The 23,762-nt window shown below is 37.6% G+C and overlaps 1 protein-coding gene across 2 annotated transcripts in view; it reads right to left on the bottom strand.

Annotated features, from left to right (window-relative positions):
* The window catches only part of AGMO (alkylglycerol monooxygenase), a 380,917-nt gene that overhangs the window by 331,575 nt on the left and 25,580 nt on the right, over positions 1-23,762 (bottom strand). The window lies entirely within an intron of this gene.

The raw sequence follows: 23,762 nt of genomic DNA, 5'->3' as shown, positions 1-23,762 counted from the left end.
AGCAACAAATAAGTTACTACCCAGAGACACTACTAACATTTTGATATATGTATAATCAGTTCCACTGTCATATGACATACTTGTTGCTAAAAATCACTGCACTATGCACGTTTGTGCAGTAAAAACCATGGGGCTAATGAGAAAAATGGGATTAGAGTGCAATACTCAAAAACGTCTTAATGGTCCACAAGGAGAAAAAAATCGGAACCTAATAAAAATGGTGGCACACTTTTACACATGCATGTGTCGACTTAAAAAAAAAAAAGCACAATGTGAGAGTTGCAAGTTAAGTTTTATCTGGGGCAAAATGAGGACTATAGCCCGGGAGGCAGCATTTCAGATAGCTCTGAAAAACTGCTCCAAAGAGGTAGGGGGGAAGGTCAGTACATATGTGATTTTGGCGAAGGGGTGTACATGCAATCAAGCACATATTTTTTGTAGAAGGTTTCTGCTAGTCTCGCGATGGTTACTGCTAGTCACGAGGAACAGATGTCGCCATAAAGGATTTTAGTGCTTTTCTAGATATGAGGAGATACAAGAATTGGGCTCATAAAATCGGCTCCTGAAAATATCTAACTATCTGAAGACCTGTTTTGCCAGTTTTTCCCAGAGCACAGAGTGCCTCATTTCTGCTCTCCACCCTGAGCTCCTTTCAGGGGGTGTTGAAAGTCAGCAGCTGCAGCAACACATGATTTAATCCTTGTAGAGGTAGATGGCAAGTGCCAATGGCAAGTGCCAATTTGTAGTTGACACATGTTATATGGTGAAGAAATGCATAAATACTACAATAAATATGGTATTTCATCTTGAAAAAGACCTGACCTGACCTTTGTTCGTGGAAGCGGGCCTTGGAAGAGTTGCAGATTGTGAGTTACTGTGGAGTATGGGAGGAGGCTTATCTGAAATCATACAGAAAGTTGTAAAACCAGAGGTCAGGATACCATAGTTCATAACACATAGGTAGACTGGGGACACTGGCAGATGTTTAAGGTGCGTGCAGATGCGTGCATTTTGTGTCTTCCTAAGCCTTTCTGTTTAGTTGGGTGCTACCTTTAGCATTCACCTGGAATTTATCCCTGACAAAATCACATACAAACTTAGATGGCACACTCAAATTATTCTGTAATATATTAATCCTGTTGAAACAAATTTGTACTTTCAAAATATTGCAGAACTGACTGTACTTTCAGGGAATTCCCATTACAAATGAATACATATGGACATACATATTTAATGAAAGTGATTGTGTTAGACACAAAATTTTATTACCTGCTTTAAAAATTCTTTGCAAGTACGAATATTATGCATCATGGGAGAAAAAAAATCCAAACATAGAGGTATATAAAGTAAAAAGTAGGAGCACACCTTCCCCTCAAAAAATACATACACGCCTCCCTTCAACTTCTCACTAACAACTTATCTTGGAGGGTATTTTGTCATAACTGTTTTTCCCTATAAATGTTCATTGTTATCACCATTATTATTATCATCATTTAACACAAACACACACACATTGATTTTTTTTAAACTGACCATATTAAATAAAGATATAGCAACTTTCCTTCTTGAAGTCAACAACTTATCAGGAAAATTCTTCCACTCCATATATGGTGATACAACATTTTTCTTTTTTTACTGGCTGCACTGCTGTGTGCGTATTCCAAGCAGGCAAACAAAATTATTTAAAGTATTTAAAGTAGAGAACTTTAATGCAAAGAATTAATTACAGAGATGATGAAAGAAGTAAAAAGCCAAGTGGGAATAAAGAGGCAATCTAAAGGTTAATATCAATAGGAAGCCACTAGCATCCTTAAACTATAGATGGAAAAAGAGGTTATGTGAGTAGAGCTTGGGGGCTGTGGTCACCCAGGGAAAGTTAGAACCATGATGGGCTTGTCAAGGAAGAGCAGAGAGGGCATGAAAAAAGTACTTCCTGCCAACCAATCTCCCAGCAGTACTTCCCCTTGGCCTAAAGGAGTCCAAAGCCAGGTGAGGGAGGATCCTAGGAAAGGAAGTCTGCAGGGGGCAGCCCCTGGAGAACACAGCAGGGAAGGAGAAGGGGAGGACTGGATCTAAAGACAAAGTCAACCAAGGGCCAGCACACCATCATAACTTACTTAACTGTTTCTCCATTGTTGTGCAATTAAATGTAGTCTTGCAGTTGGGCTAATAAGTTTAATGCAGCAACGAACATCACAGTGTAAATATCTTGTACACTTGTGCACATTTTTGAATTAGATTTCTAGTGGAATTACGTGTTGAAGGATTTATAAAATTTATATTTTGATAGCCATGCCAACTTCACCTCCAAGATTGCATTTCCCTCTTGCTAACGCTGGCTACTATCAATCTTTTACAGTTTTTAGCCAATTGATTGGTGAAAAACGACATCTTGCTTTAATTTGCATTTCCCCAGTGACTTTGAAAATCTTTTCAATACATTTATTAGTCATTTGTTTTTCTTTGTGTGTGATTTACTTTTTAATACATGTTGCACATGTTTTTATTATATTGTCTTTTTGTATTGATTTATGGGCTATTTCTATTCTATATATGTATATATTTCTCTCATCTATGTGGTAAATGTTCTCTCATTTTTTATTTTAACTTTGCTATAAATATGTTGTCATACAGTGATTGTAACTGTGTGTGTGCTATTATCTTTTATTTTATTACTTCTGACTTTGGGTCTTGCTTATAAATGTTTTTTTCACCAGAATTCTGTAAAAAAGATGTTTTATATTTTCTTCTAGAATGCTTTCTTCTAGGATTTTTAGGCATCATTCCTTTCATCAACTGGAATTTAGTTTTGTAAATGTTATGAAGTCATTATTTCATGTTATATCCTCCCTAACTCCCTTTGATGGATCACAGTTCTTCCCATAACATTAGTTAGAGTCAATACTTTTCATACTATTCTTCTACTTAACTGGACTGTTTCCAGGCTCTCCACTCAGGTCCACTGATGTATGTGTCTATTCTCGTGCTGGTACCATGCTGTCTTAATTACTGTATTATCGTAATAAGTTCTGGTAACTTGTAGAACAATCGCTCATTTATGAATATTGTTTTTCAGAAATTGTAAACTTTTTTTTTTCACATTTGCTCTCATGAATCTATTAAGACTAAACTTGAAGGAATTCTATTGGTATTTTACTGGAACTTCACTAAATTCATGATTGATTTGGAAGCATTGACATCACAGGCATTCAGTAAACTTGTCTGGAACAAATGAATCTATATACTACAATCATTTAAACTTAACTCTGTATATAAATGATGCTAATTCTCACTACCAATCCTTGTATTCCTTATTTTCTCCATTCTTTTTTTTTGTACTGGCTTAGATGGCAAAGTTTTCTTTCTTTTTTCCATAAGTTTGCATATATGATTGCATGTTATACTATAATATTTTCTTACCTATATATGTGAGGAGTAACTTAGCTAAATATAAATCTCTAGGTCAAAAATTTGTCCCCCCACAACAAAAATTCAACAGAGACAAACACTTTCACTGGAAATCTGTCAGGTGAAGCCAAGGTATGTAGAACAGAGGATGTTAAGCCTTTACCTGAACTAGAAAGAGGAAGCCCAAGATAGTTCCAAGTGCCTTTCTGCCCAAACTTCTCAGTCAGAAACTTCCTAGTCAATGGGGCCTTGCTGGCAGTCCCTTCTTTAATCCAGTTAAAGTGGAAATGCTTGGGAAGAGCCTGATATGAGTAACAAGCGTCCCATGAGAATGCAAGACATGAAAACCTGCTACTCTTAGTGCCCACATTTGCAAATAACTCAGCACAAAAAGCCATTAGAAACCTTTTGTAAAGAAAAATCATTTAAAAAACTGATTGGGAACCTCTAGTGATATTGATAACTGTCCATTCCTATTGATATTAGGAACCTCTAGTGATAACAAAGAGAAATCACAGTAATTTAAACAGGGAAATTATAAAGAATTGTCAGCTATAATTGGGAATTAGAATAATGACAGAGTGACCAATAAAATTTAAGGGAACTAGAAAGAGCAGAGAAATAGCAGATGAAAGGGGCAGGCAGTACCTCTAGGGCTGGACTAAGGAACTTGCCAGAAATTGTATTGGAGGAGGACAAGACTGCTGGTTGACCCACTAGCTTTGACCCAACTGGAGGCACTCGGAGGCCCCTCACCTCCTCCCCTGTCCTTGGAATACATATACCTTCTGCCCACCCTTCCCACAGCTGGAGCCATTTTCAAGGACACAGTCTTGAGAGAACAATGTGTTGTTGAAACATCTGGACTGACCAGTGACTGAACCAGTCAAGACCTCATATAAACTTTTAAGATTCTGGCAGATGGGTGCAGAGATCTACTTGTTCTGTGGCTGCTGCAGACAAGCCTTGTATGCAAGTTTTCTTGCCTGTTAAACCTGCCATCTCCCAATCTGGAGTGGCCTCTTTCTTTGGTCTCCCCTTGCCCTCCGTGTATGGGGGACAGTTTCAGATTTCACCTGGGAAGTTTCCAAGGATTCAAACCAACAAATCTGCCCTCTAGGATGACTAAGAAAGCTCTTTACCAGGGGTATCTCACCAAGGCACTTCCCTACAAAACCACCTGAGGGGGTAAAGGGGCTGGCTTCCAAGCACTGCAGGAACTGGGCACTGGAGAATCCCGATGCTGCACGGTGTTGTGTGGTACTGCCAAGTGAGCACAAGAAACCAGAGAGGAAGACCTTTTCCTTCAACAATGACTGTGCAGGGCCCACTCCTGGCAAAGCCTAACGCTATGTCAGCTAGCACACGACCAATATTTAAGGGCTCAGATCCATTTTTGCAGATCAGGCAACGAAGTGTGAACTTGGATACGAGAAGCAATACCTTATAACTAACACTAAACATAACACTCTTTAGTAATTATAAAATGTCTTCCTCATCATAGCCTCTGCATATGACACAGTTTCAATGTTCATGCAATTACAAATCACGTAAAAACAATTTTCTAAGAGGTGTTCATTGTAAGAGAGGGGGAGGGGGAGAGTTTCTATGCAGAGCTCTGCATTTTCTTTTAGTATTTAACATTTCAGATTAATATGAAGTCTGAGTTCAACCTGACTTTTTTTTTTCCCTAGGTTAGCCATTTCTGCCTCTTGAATGTTCATAGAATACTTTTATGCCCTTGAAATTAAATCATTTTGGTGTGTTGTTTCTTTGATAGGAATATGTTAAAGAGGTAAATCTCCTTAAACCTCAGATTCTAATCTTCCTTTCCTTTAAGGAAATTTTCTGTAATTGTATTTTTGGCTATTATTTCTATTCCATTTTTTTAATACTTATTCACAAATGTGATTTATCTGTTTAGCAGATCACATTTGTCTTTCACATACATATACTGTCTCTGACCACTTTCATCTTTTATTTTCTAATGTGCTCTGATTTGCTCAAGTTTATGCTTTAGGTGTATTTTTCTTCACTGTTTCTTTTTTCCTTCTGGTTCTACTTTAAATTCTACAGTAACATTATTTGTTTTCTTAAATCCTTTCCTTAACTCTCTTAGTATTTCTATTATGTCTATTTCTTATCATATAATATCTTTTTTCTTCAGATTTATTTCCTATTTAACTTCTTCATGTGCATAAAACAGTGCTGCCTAAAATTCTTCTTAATTACCTGGGGATGGTAATACTCAGGATACTCAAAAGGATGCCCTTCATCTACTTTTGGCAATCTCTTTCTGTGGCCTCATCCCCAATTTGTTTATCTTTGAATGGGTACAGGTCTTTTTGTGCTTTTTTTCCCCAAGAAAACACATGTGGATGATTATTCCCTGGTACTATATCTTCAGGCCTATGTGGCATTTTGGAGATTAGGTTTATCTTATTAATTCAACCCGGAGGGGGGCGAGGAGGACCTCTGAATACGACAAGTCTCCACCAGTCTCTGCCTGTTTTTTCAGCCAGTGGGAACTGCTGTAGTGGTGGACAGCTTTCCTCATCTTGACTCTCTTCTTGACCTATATTACTTGTCATACAAAAAGACCATTTAAGGTATTTTTCCTGTAATTTCTCTTTATTGAGGCTGAAGTGTCCATGGCCCATCATGAAGGGCTTCCAGTCAGAAACCTTGTCTTTTGATTTTGGACAATTTGACACCTGGGAAAAATAAGAATTTGTTTATGGAAAAGGTTCTCAGCATTTGGGTTCTCTCTTTTGTGAGAAATTCTATACTCCCCTCCACCCTAGATGATCCCATCCTCCTCTGCTGTCTTTGGCACCAAAGGCCAAAATGACTCCAATTAGACTGAGTCAATCTTAGCCGTAGTTCTCACCACCAGTCCTGACCACATGCAGATTACAGGGTGCATCCACCACAACGGAGGGATCAAACTCTGCTTTTGCAAAACTGGGTTGGAGAAGTAGCTTATTGTGTAGTCATCTTTCTATTAAGTGTTAAAAATCACACATTAAGTAGAACTTCAATGTGGATGCAAGAAAGGAGACCCTCATTTTTTTCTTGGTGCTACCACAATTTTATCCCTCTGAATAAGGGGATATTTAGTTTGCCATTTACTCTAGAACTGATGAAGTCCTTTCTCTCCTATATTAATTTGCTGAAGCTGCCTTAACACAATGTCATAGATTTAGTGGCTTAATCAACATAAATTTATTTTCTCACAGTCCTGGAGGCTGGAAGTCCAAGATCAATGTGTTGGCAGGTTTGGTTTCTTCTGATGCCTCTCTCCTTGGCTTGTAGATGGATGTCTTTTCACCATGTCCTCATATGGCCTTTCCTTTGTGTACACACATACTTGTTGTTTCTCTTATTCTTATAAGACCACCAGTCCTATCGGATTAGGGCTCCACCCATAAGACATCATTTAACCTTAGTTACTGCTGTAAAGGCCCTATATCCAAATACAGTCATATTGGGAGGAAAGACTTCAATATATGAATTTTGAGGAGTCATAAAAATTTAGTCGATAACACCTCTTCATATATCCTTCTTTTTAGTCATTTGAGTGAATTTCTGGGAATTAGACTGGAAACATGCTCTTATATCACCCTCTTTAAAAGTTTATTTTTCTAAGGTCATAAAAGCAATATAAGTTCACTGTAGAAATATAGAAAAATGCAGAACATGCTTAAGAAAAAAAGTAAACCATCATAATCCCACTAATCAAATTAGAGACTCATTAACATTTTAACATATCAATACATCTTATGTTTAAGGTTTTTTCAGGGACATTATTTTACATAAATGAGTTCACACTATGCATAATTTTAGGTCCATCTTTTTAAAATTTGGAAGTCACACGATGAATGACAAAGTCTCAAAATGGAAGATGTCTTGGTCTTTGAGTCGCTACTTGGAGGAGAGCTAGCCATCAATCAGAACATTCTGTAAGCAAAATTTCTAATTATAATGTGTTTTGTGTTTCATTTGTTATTATCTGAGGCTAATGGTGGCCTAACCAATACAGACAAAAAGGCATTGGAGGGTTTTGATCAGAAGAATCACATAATCTGACATCAGTCTGGTTTCTATGTGAGGAATAGGCTTTAGAGGAGGAGAATGAAAGCAAGGGAGTGTTCAGAAGTGATTGATATAGTCCAGGAACTACACGCGGGTGACTTACACTAGGAAGGTTTCAGTGGAAGTAGTGAGAAGTGGAAAGATTCTGGATACATTTTGATTATAAAGCTGACAAGGACTTCCCTGGTAGCACACTGGTTAAGAATCCGCCTGCCAGCACAGGGGACACGGGTTCAAGCCCTGGTCCGGGAAGATCTCACATGCCGCGGAGCAACTAAGCCCGTGTGCCACAACTACTGAGTCTGCTCTCTAGAGCCCACGAGCCACAACTACTGAGCCCGCATGCCACAACTACTGAAGCCCACGTGCTTAGAGCCCATGCTCCGCAACAAGGGAAGCCACCACAATGAGAAGCCCGCGCACCGCAACGAAGAATAGCCCCCACTCTCCACAACTAGAGAAAACCCATGTGCTCCAACAAAGACCCAATGCAGCCAAAAATAAAAATAAATTAATTAATTTTTTAAAAAAGCTGACAAGGTTTACTAACAGACTGGATAAGGGAACAGGCATAGTTTCAAAAATTTGGTTTAAGTAGATGAAAGAATGGAGTGGTTATTAACTACAATGGACAAACTGGGGGATTTGGCTTTAAACATGGTATGAGATGGCTACAGACATCTAAGTGGAGATGGCTGTAGCAATTGGATATATAAATCTGAAGTTCAAAGCTCAAAATAGGAGAATTAGTTATGAATAGAAAGGAAAAAGTACTGAAAAGAATAGAATACCTACAAGCCAAATGTAAGAATGATTTCCATATATAGATTTTTCAACCATGTTCATATGCATAAAAAATACTCATTTTTAATTTGAAAATCATGTCTAGTATATTTATTTGCATGACAAAATTTTTATAGTTCAAATAGAGAAAACAAAAAATATTATAATTTGCACATTATTATGAATAATCTCATTATGGAAGTAACTGAAAGGCTATATCATGTTCCTATGTTAAATATTAGTAAGCATATCTTTTTTTTTCGAATATTAACAGTCTCATTTTCAGCTGCTAGAATGTCCAGTGTAGTTTTTTTTTTTTAATTTTTGAATTTTATTAAATTTTTTTTTTATACAGCAGGTTCTTATTAGTCATCAATTTTATACACATCAGTGTATACATGTCAATCTCAATCACCCAATTCATCACACCACCACCCCCACCCCCCGCCACTTTCCCCCCTTGGTGCCCATATGTTTGTTCTCTACAACTGTGTCTCAATTTCTGCCCTGCAAACAGGTTCATCTGTACCATTTTTCTAGGTTCCATACATGCGTTAATATACGATATTTGTTTTTCTCTTTCTGACTTACTTCACTCTGTATGACAGTCTCTAGATCCATCCACGTCTCAATAAATGACCCAATTTTGTTCCTTTTTATGGATGAGTAATATTCCATTGTATATATGTACCACAACTTCTTCATCCATTCGTCTGTCGTTGGGCATTTAGGTTGCTTCCATGACCTGGCTATTGTACATAGTGCTGCAGTGAACACTGGGATGCATATCTCTTTTTGAATTGTGGTTTTCTCAGGGTATATGCCCAGTAGTGGGATTGCTGGGTCATATGGTAATTCTATTTTTAGTTTTTTAAGGAACCTCCATACTGTTCTCCATAGTGGTTATATCAACTTACACTCCGACCAACAGTGCAAGAGGGTTCCCTTTTCACCACACCCTCTCCAGCATTTATTGTTTGTAGATTTTCTGATGATGCCCATTCTGACCAGTGTGAGGTGATACCTCATTGTAGTGTTGATTTGCATTTCTCTAATAATTAGTGATGTTGAGCATCTTTTCAGGTGCCTCTTGGCCATTTGTATGTCTTCTTTGGAGAAATGTCTATTTAGGCCTTCCACCCATTTTTAAATTGGGTTGTTTGTTTTTTTGATATTGAGCTCCATGAGCTGTTTGTATATTTTGGAGATTAATCCTTTGTCCGTTATTTCATTTGCAAACATTTTCTTCCATTTGGAGGGTTGTCTTTTCATCTTGTTTATGGTTTCCTTTGCTGTGCAAAGGCTGTTATGTTTAATTAAGTCCCATTTGTTTATTTTTGGTTTTATTTTCATTACTGTAGGAGGAGGGTCAAAAAACATCTTGCAGTGGTTCATGTCAAAGAATTTTTTTCCTATGTTTTCCTCTGAGAGTTTTATAGTGTCTGGTTTTACATTTAGGACTTTAATTCATTTGGAGTTTATTTTTGTGTATGGTGTTAGGGAGTGTTCTAATTTCATTCTTTTACATGTAGCTGTCCAGTTTTCCTAATACTGTTTATTGAAAAGGCTGTCTTTTCTCCATTGTATGTTCTTGCCTCCTTTGTCATAAATTAGGTGACCATATATGCGTGGATATATCTCTGGGCTTTCTATCCTGTTCCATTGATCTATATTTCTATTTTTGTGCCAGTACTGTACTGTCTTGATTACTGTAGCTTTGTAGTATAGTTTGAAGTCAGGGAGCCTGATTCCTCCAGCTCCATTTTTCTTTCTCAAGATTGCTTTGGCTATTTAGAGTCTTGTGTCTCCATACAAATTGTAAAATTTTTTTGTTCTAATTCTTTGAAGAATGGCATTGGAAGTTTGATAGGGATTGCACTGAATCTGTAGATTACTTTGGGTAGTATAGTCATTTTCACAATATTAATTCTTCCAATCCAAGAACATGGTATATTTCTCCATCTGTTTATGTCACCTTTGATTTCTTTCATCAGTGTTTTATAGTTTTCTGAGTACAAGTCTTTCGCCTCCTTAGGTAGGTTTATTCCTAGGTATTTTATTCTTTTTGCTGCGATGGTAAATGGGATTGTTTTCTTAATTTCTCTTTCTGACTTTTCATTGTTAGTGTATAGGAATGCCAGAAATTTCTGTGCGTTAACTTTGTATCCTGCAACCTTACCAAATTCATTGATTAGTTCTAGTAATTTTCTGGTGGCATCTTTAGGATTTTCTATGTATAGTATCATGTCATCTGCAAACAGTGAGTTTTACTTCTTCTTTTCCAATTTGTATTCTTTCTGTTTCTATTTCTTCTCTGATTGCCATGGCTAGGACTTCCAAAACTATTTGTATAAGAGCGGCAAGAGTGGACATCCTTGTCTTGTTCCTGATCTTAGTGGAAATGCTTTCAGTTTTTCACCATTGAGTATGATGTTTGCTGTGGGTCTGTCATGTACGGCCTTTATTATGTTGAGGTAGCTTCCCTCTATGCCCATTTTCTGGAAAATTTTTATCATAAATCGGTGTGGAATTTTGTCAGAAGCTTTTTCTGCATCTGTTGAGATGATCATATGGTTTTTATTCTTCAGTTTGTTAATATGGTGTATCACATTGATTGATTTGCATATATTGAAGAATCCTCGCATTCCTGGGATAAGTCCTACTTGATCTGGTGTATGATTCTTTTAATATATTGTTGGATCCTGTTTGGTAGTATCTTGTTAATGATTTTTGCATCTATGTTCATCAGTGATATTGGTCGGTAATTTTCTTCTTTTGTGATATCTTTTTCTGGTTTTGGTATCAGGGTGATGGTGGCTTTGTAGAACGAATTTTGGGGTGTTCCTCCTTCTGCAATTTTATGGGAGATTTTGAGAAGGATCGGTGTTAGTTCTTCTCTAAATGTTTGATAGAATTGGCCTGTGACACCATCGTCCTGGACTTTTGTTTGTTGGAAGAGTTTTAATTACCGTTTCAATTTCATTACTTGTGTTAGGTCTGCTTGTATTTTCTAATTCTTCCTGGTTCAGTCTTGGAAAATTGTACCTTTCCAAGAATCTGTCCATTTCTTCGTGGTTCTCCATTTTATTGGCATATAGTTGTTTATAGTAGTCTCTTATAATCCTTTGTATTTCTGCAGTGTCAGTTGTGATTGCTCCTTTTTCATTTCTAATTTTATTGATTTGTGTCCTCTCCCTTTTTTTCTTGATGAGTCTGACTAAGGGTTTATCAATTTTATTTATCTTCTCAAAGAACTAACTTTTAGTTTTACTGATCTTCACTATTGTTTTCTTTGTTTCTATTTCATTTATTTCTGCGCTGATCTTTATTTCTTTCCTTCTACTGACTTTGGGTTTTCTTTGTTCTTTTTTCTCTAGTTGCTTAGGTGTAGTGTTAGATTATTTATTTGAGATTTTTCTTGTTTTTTGAGGTGAGATTGAATTGCTATAAACTTCCCTCTTAGAACTGCTTTTGCTGCATCCCATAGGTTTTGGGTCGTCATGTTTTCGTTGTTATTTTTTCTATGTATTTTTTTTATTTCTTCTTTGTTTCTTCAGTGATCTCTTGATTATTTAGTAGTGTATTGTTTAGCCTCCATGTTTCTGTGTTTTTTACAGTTTTTTTCCTGTAATTGATTTCCAATATCATAGTGTTGTGGTCAGAAAAGATGCTTGATATGATTTCAAATTTTTAAAATTTTCCGAGGCTTGATTTGTGACCCAAGATGTGATCTATCCTGGAGAACGTTCTGTGTGCACTTGAGAAGAAAGTGTATTCCGCCACTTTTGGGTGGAATGTTCTATAAATATCAATTAGATCTATCTGGTCTATTGTGTCATTTAAAGCTTCTGTTTCCTTATTTATCTTTTGTTTGAATTATCTGTCCATTGGTGTAAGTGGGGTGTTAAAGTCCCCTACTATTATTGTGTTACTGTTGATTTCCCCTGTCATGGTTGTTAGCATTTGCCTTATGTATTGAGGTGCTTCTATGTTGGGTGCATAAACATTTATAATTGTTATATCTTCTTCTTGGATTGATCCCTTAATCAGTATGTAGTGTTCTTCCTTATCTCTTGTAACAGCATTATTTTAAAGTCTATTTTATCTGATATGAATATCACTACTCCAGCTTCCTTTTGATTTCCATTTGCATGGAATATCTTTTTTCCATCTCTTCACTTTCAATCTGTATGTGTCCCTAGGCCTGAAGTGGGTCCCTTGTAGACAGCATATATATGGGTCTTGTTTTTGTATCCATTCAGCCAGTCTGTGTCTTTTGATTGGGGCATTTAATCCATTTACATTCAAGGTTATTATCGATATGTATGTTCCTATTACCATTTTCTTAATTGTTTTGGATTTGGTTTAGTGGGTCTTTTCCTTCTCTTGTGTTTCCTGCCTAGAGAAGTTCCTTTAGCATTTGTTGTAAAGCTGGCTTGGTGGTGCTGAATTCTCTTAGCTTTTGCTTGTCTGAAAAGCTTTTGATTTCTCCTTTGAATCTGAATGAGATCCTTGCTGGGTAGAGTAATCTTGGTTGTAGGTTTTTCTCTTTCATCACTTTAAGTATATCCTGCCACTCCCTTCCGGCCTGCAGAGTTTTTGCTGAAAAATTAGCTGATAACCTTATGGGGATTCCTTTGTATGTTATTTTTTGCCTTTCCCTTGCTGCTTTTAATATTTTTTCTTTGAATTTAATTTTTGTTAATTTGATTAATATGTATCTTGGTGTGTTTTTCCTTGGGTTTACCCTGTATGGGACTCTCTGTAGTTCCTGGACTTGGGTGGCTATTTCCTTTCCATGTTAGGGAAGTTTTCCACTATAATCTCTTCAAATATTCTCTCAGACCCTTTCTTTTTCTCTTCATCTTCTGGAACCCCTATAATTCGAATGTTGGTGTGTTTAGTGTTGTCCCAGAGGTCTCTGAGATTGTCTTCAATTCTTTTCATTCTTTTTTCTTTATTCTGCTCCTCAGCAGTTATTTCCACCATTCTGTCTTTCAGCTCACTTATTCATTCTTCTGCCTCAGTTATTATGTTATTGATTCCCTCTAGTGTATTTTTCATTTCAGTTATTGTGTTGTTCATCTCTGTTTGTTTGTTCTTCAGTTCTTCTAGATCTTTGTTTAACATTTCTTGTATTTTTTGAATTTGTACCTCCATTCTATTTCCGAGATTCTGGATCATCTTTACTATCATTACTCTGAATTCTTTTTCAGGTAGATTGTGCATTTTCTCTTCACTTATTTGGTCTTGTAGGTTTTTACCTTGTTCCTTCATCTGTGACATATTTCTTTGCCGTCTCATTTTTTTTTTTTTTTTGATGGGTGCGATTGTGTTCCTGACTTACTGGTTGTTTGGCCTGTACCTTCCAGCACTGGAGTTTGTAGGCTGTTGGGTAGAGCTGGGGTTTGCTTTCGAGATTAGGATCTACAGTTGAACTCACTCCGACAAATATTCCCTGGGTTCTGAGGTTCTCTGTTAGTCCAGTGGTTCAGACTTGGAGCTCCCACTGCAGGAGCTTTGGCCCAACCCCTGATTTGTGAACCAAGATCCTACAAGCCTCATGGGGTGGCAAAAAAAAGAAAAGAAGAAATGAGCAGAACAATAACAAAGAGTAAAAAATAGACTTGAAAATTAACAGATACGTTAGAAAGAATATAAAAATAAAAGTATAGATGAAACAACAACGAGAAGGTAAAACAGAACCACAATAGTAAAAAGGAGGAGGAAAAAAAATGGTGGAAAATGCATTGATTGTGGGGGGCGGGGCTTAGGGAGGGTGTGGTCTAGGCAGTGGGTGTGGCCTATGTTTAGGACCCACAGGGCAGGAAAAGGCCCTGGAGGGGTGGGGGGTAGGGCTTGGGCTCAAGGTAACAGAACGGGCCCAGGCTTGCCTCTGATCTCAGATGGGGGAGGACCCATCCTGGGAGCCCAGCAGGCTTCCCGGCCTGAGTAGTCAGAGCTAATGCCCTCTGTGCCTCCCCTGCTCCTCTGGTCCTAGAGGGCCCCTCCCACATGCCTCTCCTGTTCTCCCCCGGCCTCCCTCCTATGTCCCCGAGACCCATGTGGCTTGGAGGGGGCCTCTGAGGGCATGGGACCTGGCCTGAGAGCCAGGCAGGCTTCCTGGGCTGATTGGGCAGGGGAAATGCTAGCCGTGCTCTCCCCTGATCCTAGCCCTGGAGGGTCCCTCCAGGCGCGAGAACCCCTCTCCCCTCCCAGCCACCCCTAAGGGGCGCCAGTCCTGTCCAGCCTCCACTTCCCCACCCCTCTCAGTCCCCCCACATTTTAGACGTTTGCTTGGGGGTTCCTCCTGACTCCTTTGGCGTTGAGGTCGGTCCTCCACCAGCTTCCAGCAGGTGCCCTAGTTGTGGGGAGATGCGAACTCTGCATCTTCCCATACCGCCACCTTGACTCCGCCCCTCCAATATCAAGCATATCTTTTAATAGTAAGAAACTGCCAAACTGTTTTCCCAAATGTATACATCATTTAGCAGTCTCACCAGTATGGAAGTTCCAATTGCTCTGCATGCTTTATAGCACTTGGTATATCCAGGATTATTTTTATTTTTTATTCTCTTTTTCAGATCTATACGGCTGCATAATTTGTGTAGAATATGTAAGTTGTCATAATGCAAGTTTATTATCTTCATTCCTATTTTATTCCTATGTATTTGGAGGGCAATTTTTTTTAGAACATAGCTATGTGTTGCCAAACTTTTAATATTGTCTCTAAGAGTCTTTGAATCCTTTGTATTAATACTTTTCATTAGAAAATGGCAATGTATGAAACTTAATCTATTTTCTTAGATCAGATTTTATTACTTTTGGCCAAAGTCCTTTCCACGACTTAGAAGGCAAAGATCAGGTAGAACATGATCTTTAAAGAAATTTATGGCATGCACTTCAGTTCAGAGCATAAAAAACAAATAGTATTTCAGAAGTTATTTGTTTAAAATCCCATCAAGCTAATACATCTCACTGTTATTTTAACAGTAGTCAGTGCCAAAAGAGCAACTCAAAGTTCTGCACTCATATCAGTGTCAGAATGTATGTAACTCGCTCTTTATAGGATTGATTTTGAGTCAATGTTGGAATTAATCCAAATGCACAGTACAGAATAAAAGAATGTGGAAGATCTCAAGAGTATTTCTTGAAAGAGCTCATGAGAGTCTCTGCAAAGAGAGGCTTTTTTTGGAAAATAAGTTTGGAAAATAAAATAATACACATAACACTTAAAGATGAATTTTGTGTGTAATAAATATTTTAAAGGTTCTGACAAGTCCAGCAACAAAGAAATTTATTTTAATTTGTTCAACTTGCAGTTTCCCAGTTGTAATTTACTAGAGAATTCCTGTTAATCTAACAGTTGCAAACAGCTCTGAGAATGTGTATGACACGGTGCATGATTTGGGGATTGCTATCTTACTTAGGGTCTCTTTAGGGCTGTTCTCTGGGGGGCGAGGGGGAGGAAGAATGGAAACCTATCTTTGGTAATAGTAATTAATGCCCACTGATTTGAGAGAAAAATCATGATAAAAGACTTGTATATTTCTGAAAATAAGTAAAAAGGCTAGATTAGTGTTCTACACCACATACAAAAGTGTGTTTCTAATAACACCAGCAGATCAGACAAAGTCCTTTACCTAAATATCCATCACAGGAACTGCTGTCTGCTGATGAAAGGACCTGTGAACCTTCTTTTATAAAACAGAGTTGAAGCAATTCATCGTAGACATAAATCCAGTTCTTATCATTCTCTAGGACACATGGTTAAGAATTTCTCTCTAGTTTCAGTACCAAGAATAATGTGTTTCTCCTGAACAGCATTCACATTATTTAACTTTATGGATGCTATGAATCACCTACTTAATCATGTTTCCCACTTCAGATGGTTTAATATGTAGCTTACTGCCAAATTTATGACATAAATCTAGCAAGTGTGTAGGATACAACTGGTGGCGTACAAAACTCACCCCTGGATCCACGTTGATTCTACCCACATTTTTCTTGCTTAATTTTTATCACCTATTTCATTCTGCTTTATTAAGCTATACTGAGTGTATTGGTGTAAGATGATTTCATTTCTTCTTGTCACAGGTAAAGAATTTTTAACGTTAACAGATTATTTAATGAGTGAAAAAAGCAATTCTCTAGTAGTGCCCCATTTTGATAGGCATTCTCAGGAGACACCTGTAAATTTTCATTATCCTCACAAAAGCACAGATTGCAATTAAGAAGAGCCAGCATTGAATGGGATGCTGGTGATGCCAATGGAAAAAACTGAAGAGTTTTAGGGCACCAATACATGATCCCAGCAAACTGATATATTTTTCATTTATTTTTAATTTTTATTTCAAGCATCATCTCCCAAAATAAAGAGATCACTACTTTTTGAATCATAGTTGACTTTCACTTCAGACTTTTTCTTGGGAGAAAGGGATTAAATTCATTCAATATTTTGTATAAGGAACTATACTGCTCTATACTTCAAACATGTAACTGGGATGTCTGGATCTTCATTTGGGGGTAGAGCAAATAAGGCTATACAGTAGCATCAGAACAAACAATTCTCAGTAACACATGCTTCTGCATCACTTCCCCATGTCCTCCTTCTCCAGGAAGTTCAGGAATCTTACTTGGGGGTCAGGGTTCCTTGCTGGAAAAGGACAGTCCCACCTTGCTTATGTAACCTAAATGTAAAACTCTGCCCTTGAGTCTGGATGACTCCACAAAACTACCAGAACTTGTTTGCCTTATAATTAATCACAGTGCTGTTGTTGCCATCACCTGGTCAAGAATTCTTCTGTGCCAACTGAAATCAGAAATTTCTCAAAGATATCTTCGGTTCATTTTTGCTGACGCCTCTGGAACACTACTGCACATCACTGTCACCTGTCCTGTGCAAAGCAATGAATTTGATGCCTACGATCTGCTTGCTGCTTTCTTCACTCATGAAGAAAACTCTGGAGTCATAGGGGTTCTTTAAAGTAAAAGAAGATACCTCACACAAATATATCCAAAGCCACATACCTTCTGCACCTTTCCCACTCCCTCAAGAACTACATCAAAATTTAAAACTTCCACTCTTCAAAAGTCACTGTTAAGAGAATCAAAAGATGACCCCAGACTGGGGAAAAGTGTTTACAAATCCTGTATTTATTATGAGAACTGGACCCAGAATAAACAAATAACTCTAAAAACAAAACTCAAAAGCAACCTAATTTTTACAAAAGTGGGCAAGAGATTTAAAGAGACACTTCACCAAAGATCATTCAAATGGCAAATCAGTACTTAAATAATGCTCAATGTCATTAGTCATTAGAGAAATGCAAATTAAAATCATTAAATACCAATTAAAATGGATTTTACAAGACTGGTGATAATGAGCATTTGTGAGGAGGTGGAGAAACTGTGGCCATCGTATACTACTGGTGGGCATGGAAAATGGTACAAATCACTATGGAAGGCTGTTTCACAGATTCTCAAAAAATTAAACATAGACTTACCTTATGATGTACCCATTTAACTCCTAGAAATGTACTGAAAAAAGGAAACCATATATCCATGCAAATAGTTGCACACACGTTAATAGCACATTTGTTGGTATTTATAACAGATAAAACACATTAATCCATAGATTCATCTTACAATATGCAGGATGTTCCCATTTCCACAGTGGCTTTATGGGGAGTATTCAGCTATTCTGTCAAATTTCACTGCAGAGCATACATCTGGGGATCTACCTTGATGTTTCCATTTTTCTTACTTCCCATGTCTAGTTTAACATCAACTCTTGTAAGTTCTACCAGCAAACCAGGGCAGGATCACAACCTACTAGTGGGCTGTGAAATCAATATGGTAGGACGTGAGTAGAATTCGAAAAATAAAACAGAACCAAAAAAAGATAATAAAATTATTTCAAAATGTCATCATTCCTGACCAGTGATAAAATCAAGCACCATTTCATGAATTTTTTTTCAGTCACATACAGACCACTCACAGACATTCAGATCTCACAGGTTGAAAATTTACATCTAAGTGTAAATTGCAGTAAAAAAAAAAAATTGAAAACCATTGATCCAATTCTGACTCCTTCTTTCCATTTCTCTCCAACAAGCTTGAATCCACTGCTCACGCAGCAACTAGAAAAATCTTTTTAGTATGTCAATCATATCAATCCTTTCTCCCCCTTAAAATTTTACATTCCCTCTTTTTGGTGGGGCTAATGGCGGACTCTGGGAGGGCTCATGCCAAGGAGTACTTCCCAGAACTTCTGCTGCCAGTGTCCATGTCCCTGCAGTGAGACACAGCCACCCCTTGCCTCGGCAGGAGACCCTCCAACACTAGCAGGGTCTTGGTGCTCCAGCCAGGTGTCAGGCCTGAGCCTCTGAGGTGGGAGAGCCGACTTCAGGACATGGGTTCACCAGAGACCTCCCGGTCTCCCATAATATCAATCGGCGAGAGCTCTCCCAGAGATCTGAATCTCAACGCTAAGACCCAGCTCCACTCAATGACCAGCAAGCTCGACTGCTGGATACTCCATGCCAAACAACTAGCAAGACAGGAAAACAAACCCACCCATTAGCAGAGAGGCTGCCTAAAGTCATAATAAGTTCACAGACACCCTAAAACACACCAATGGACACGGTCCTGCCCACCAGAAAGACAAGATCCGGCCTCACCCATCAGAACACAGGCACCTGTCCCCTACACCAGGAAGCCTATACAACCCACTGAAACAAGCTTACCCACCAGGAGCAGACACCAGAAACAATGGGAACTACGAACCCGCAGCCTGTGAAAAGGAGACCACAAACACAGCAAGTCAAGCAAAATGAGAAGACAGAGAAACACACAGCAGATGAAGGAGCAAGGTAAAAACCCACCAGACCAAACGAATGAAGAGGAAATAGTCTACCTGAAACAGAATTCAGAGTAACGATAGTAAAGGTGATCCAAAATCTTCAAAACAGAATGGAGAAAATACAGGAGACATTTAACAAGGACCTAGAAGAACTAAAGAGCAAACAAACAATGATGAACAAGATAAATGAAATTAAAAATATACTAGAAGGGATCAATAGCAGAATAACTGAGGCAGAAGAAAGGAGAAGTGACCTGGAAGATAAAATAGTGGAAATAACAACCACAGAGCAGAATAAAGAAAAAAGAATGAAAAGAATTGAGTACAGTCTCAGAGACCTCTGGGACAGCATTAAACACACCAACATTCGAATTATGGGGTCCAAGAAGAAGAAGAGAAAAAGAAAGGGACTGAGAAAATATTTGAAGAGATTATAGTTGAAAACTTCCATAATATGGGAAATGAAATAGTCAATCAAGTCCAGGAAGCACAGAGAGTCCCATACAGGATAAACCTACGGAGAAACATGCCAAGACACATATTAATCAAACTATCAAAAACTAAATACAAAGAAAAAATATTAAAAGCAGCAAGGGAGAAGAAAAAATAACATATTAGGGGATCCCCATAAGGTTAACAGCTGATCTTTCAGCAGAAACTCTGCAAGCCAGAAGGGTGTGGCAGGACATATTTAAAGTGATGAGAGGGAAAAACCTACAACCAAGATTACTCTACCCAGCAAGTATCTCATTCAGATTCAATGGAGAAATTAAAACCTTTACAGGCAAACAAAAGCTAAGAGAATTCAGCACCACCAAACCAGCTTTACAACAAATGCTAAAGGAAATTCTCTAAGTGGGAAACACAAGAGAACAAAAGGACCTACAAAAACAAACCCGAAACAATTAAGAAAATGGTAATAGGAACATACATATTGGTAATTACCTTTAAATGTAAAAGGATTAAATGCTCCAACCAAAAGACATAGACTGGCTGAATGGATACAAAAACAAGACCCATCTATATGCTGCCTACAAGAAACCCACTTCAGACCTAGGGACATGTACAGACTGAAAGTGAGGGGATGGAAAAATATTCCATGCAAATGGAAAGCAAAAGAAAGCTGGAGTAGCAATTCTCATATCAGACAGAATAGACTTTACAATAAAGATTATTATAAGAGACAAAGAAGGACACTACATAATGATCAAGGGATCAATCCAAGAAGAAGATATCACAATTGTAAATATTTAGGCACCCAACATAGGAGCACCTCAATACCTAAGGCAACTGCTAACAGCTATAAAAGGGGAAATTGACAGTAACACAATAAGACTAGGGGACTTTAACACCCTACTTTCACCAATGGATAGATCATCCAAAATGAAAATAAATAAGGAAACACAAGCTTTAAATGATACATTAAACAAGATGGACTTAATTGATATTTATAGGACATTCCATTCAAAACCAACAGAATACACTTTCTTCTCAAGGGCTCATGGAACATTCTCCAGGATAGATCATATCTTGGGGCACAAATCAAGCCTTGGTAAATTTAAGAAAATTGAAATCGTATCAAGTATCTTTTCCGACCACAATGCTATAAGACTAGATATCGTTTACAGAAAAAAAACTGTAAAAAATACAAACACATGGAGGCTAAACAATACACTACTAAATAACCAAGGGATCACTGAAGAAATCAAAGAGTAAATCAAAAAATACCTAGAAACAAATGACAATGAAAACACGACGACCCAAAACCTATGAGATGCAGCAAAAGCAGTTCTAAGAGGGAAGTTTATAGCAATACAATCCTACCTCAAGAAACAAGAAACATCTCATATAAACAACCTAAACTTACACATAAAGCAATTAGAGAAAGAAGAAGAAAAAAACACAAAGCTAGTAGAAGGAAAGAAATCATAAAGATCAGATCAGAAATAAATGAAATAGAAATGAAGGAAACAGTACCAAAGATCAATAAAATTAAAAGCTGGTTCTTTGAGAAGATAAACAAAATTGATAAACCATTAGCCAGACTCAACAAGAAAAAAAGGGAGAGGACTCAAATTAACAGGATTTGAAATGAAATGCAGAAATACAATGGATCATGAGAGATTACTACAAGCAGCTATATGTCAGTAAAATGGACAACCTGGAAGAAATGGACAAATTCTTAGAAAAGCACAAACTTCTGAGACTGAACCAGGAAGAAATAGAAAATATAAACAGACCAATCACAAGCACTGAAATTGAAACTGTGATTAAAAATCTTCCAAGAAACAAAAGCCCAGGACCAGATGGCTTCACAGGCGAATACTATCAAACATTTAGAGAAGAGCGAACACCTATCCTTCTCAAACTCTTCCAAAATATAACAGAGGGAGGAACACTCCCAAACTCATTCTACGAGGCCACCATCACCCTGATACCAAAACCAGAAAAAGATGTCACAAAAAAGAAAACTACAGGCCAATATCACTGATGAACATAGATGCAAAAATCCTCAACAAAATACTAGCAAACAGAATCCAACAGCACATGAAAAGCATCATACACCATGATCAAGTGGGGTTTATCCCAGGAATGCAAGGAGTTTTCAATATACACAAATCAATCAATGTGATAAACCATATTAACAAATTGAAGAAGAAAAGCCACATGATCATCTCAATAGATGCAGAAAAAGCTTTCGAAAAATTTCAACACCCATTTATGATAAAAACTCTCCAGAAACTGGGCATAGAGGGAACTTACCTCAATATGATAAAGGCCGTATATGACAAACCCACAGCCAACATTGTTCTCAATGGTGAAAAACTGAAACCATTTCCACTAAGATCAGGAACAAGACAAGGTTGCCCACTCTCACCACTATTATTCCACATAGTTGTGGAAGTTTTAGCCACAGCAATCAGAGAAGAAAAAGAAATAAAAGGAATCCAAATTGGAAGAGAAGAAGTAAAGCTGTCACTCTTTGTAGATGACATGATACTGTACATACAGAATTCTAAAGAGGCTACCAGAAAACTACTAGAGCTAATCAATGAATTTGGTAAAGTAGCAGGGTACAAAATTAATGCATAGAAATCTCTTGCATTCCTATACACTAATGATGAACAATCCGAGAGAGACATTAAGGAAACACTCCCATTTACCACTACAACAAAAAAAATAAAATACCTAGGAATAAACCTACCTAAGGAGACAAAAGACCTGTATGCAGAAAACTATAAGACACTGATGAAAGAAACTAAAGATGATACAAATAGATGGAGAGATATACCATGTTCCTGGATTGGAAGAATCAACATTGTGAAAATGACTATACTAACCAAAGCAATCTACAGATCCAATACAATCCCTATCAAACTACCAATGGAATTTTTCACAGAACTAAAACAAAAAGTTTCACAATTTGTATGGAAACACAAAAGACCCCGAATAGCCAAAACAATCTTGAGAAAGAAAAACGGAGCTCGAGGAATCAGGCTCCTGGACTTCAAACTACACTACAAAGTTACAGTAATCAAGACAGTATGGTACTGGCACAAAAACAGAAATATAGATCAATGGTACAGGATAGAAAGCCCAGAGATAAACCCACGCACATATGGTCACCTTATCCTTGCTAAAGGAGGCAAGAATATACAATGGAGAAAAGACAGCCTCTTCAATAAGTGGTGCTGGGAAAACTGGACAGCTACATGTAAAAGAATGAAATTAGAACACTCCCTAACACCATACACAAAAATAAACTCAAAATGGATTAAAGACCTAAATGTAAGGCCAGACACTCTAAAACTCTTAGAGGAAAACATAGGCAGATCACTCTATGATATAAATCACAGCAAGATCCTTTTTGACCCACCTCCTAGAGAAATGGAAATAAAAACAAAAATAAACACATGGGACCTAATGAAACTTAAAAGCTTTTGCACAGCAAAGGAACCATAAAGAAGATGAAAAGACAACTCTCAGAATGGGAGAAAATATTTGCAAAACGAAGCAACTGACAAAGGATTAATCTCCAAAATATACAAGCATCTCATGCAGCTCAATATCAAAAAAACAAACAACCCCAATTCAAAAATGAGCAGAAGATCTACTGCCATATGACCCAGCAATCCCACTACTGGGCATATACCCTGAGAAAACCATAATTCAAAAAGAGACATGTACCTCAATGTTCATTGCAGCACTATTTACAATAGCCAGGACATGGAAGCAACCTAAGTGTCCATCGACAGATGAATGGATAAAGAAGATGTGGCACATATATACAATGGAATATTACTTAGCCATAAAAAGAAATGAAATTGAGTTATTTGTACTGAGGTGGATGGACCTAGAGTCAGTCATACAGAGTGAAGTAAGTCAGATAGAGAAAAACAAATATCATATGCTAACACATATATATGGAATCCAAAAAAAAAAAAAAAGGTTCTGAAGAACCTAGGGGCAGGACAGGAATAAAGACACAGACATAGAGAATGCACTTGAGGACACGTCAAGGGGGCGGGGTAAGCTGCGACAAAGTGAGAGAGTGGCATGGACATATATACACTACCAAATGTAAAACAGATAGCTAGTGGGCAGCAGCTGC

The sequence above is a fragment of the Balaenoptera physalus genome, assembly GCF_965194825.1.
Source record: "Balaenoptera physalus genome assembly, chromosome: 8".
NCBI classification, from domain to species: Eukaryota; Metazoa; Chordata; class Mammalia; order Artiodactyla; family Balaenopteridae; genus Balaenoptera; species Balaenoptera physalus.
This window is presented reverse-complemented; position numbering and strand designations above follow the sequence as displayed.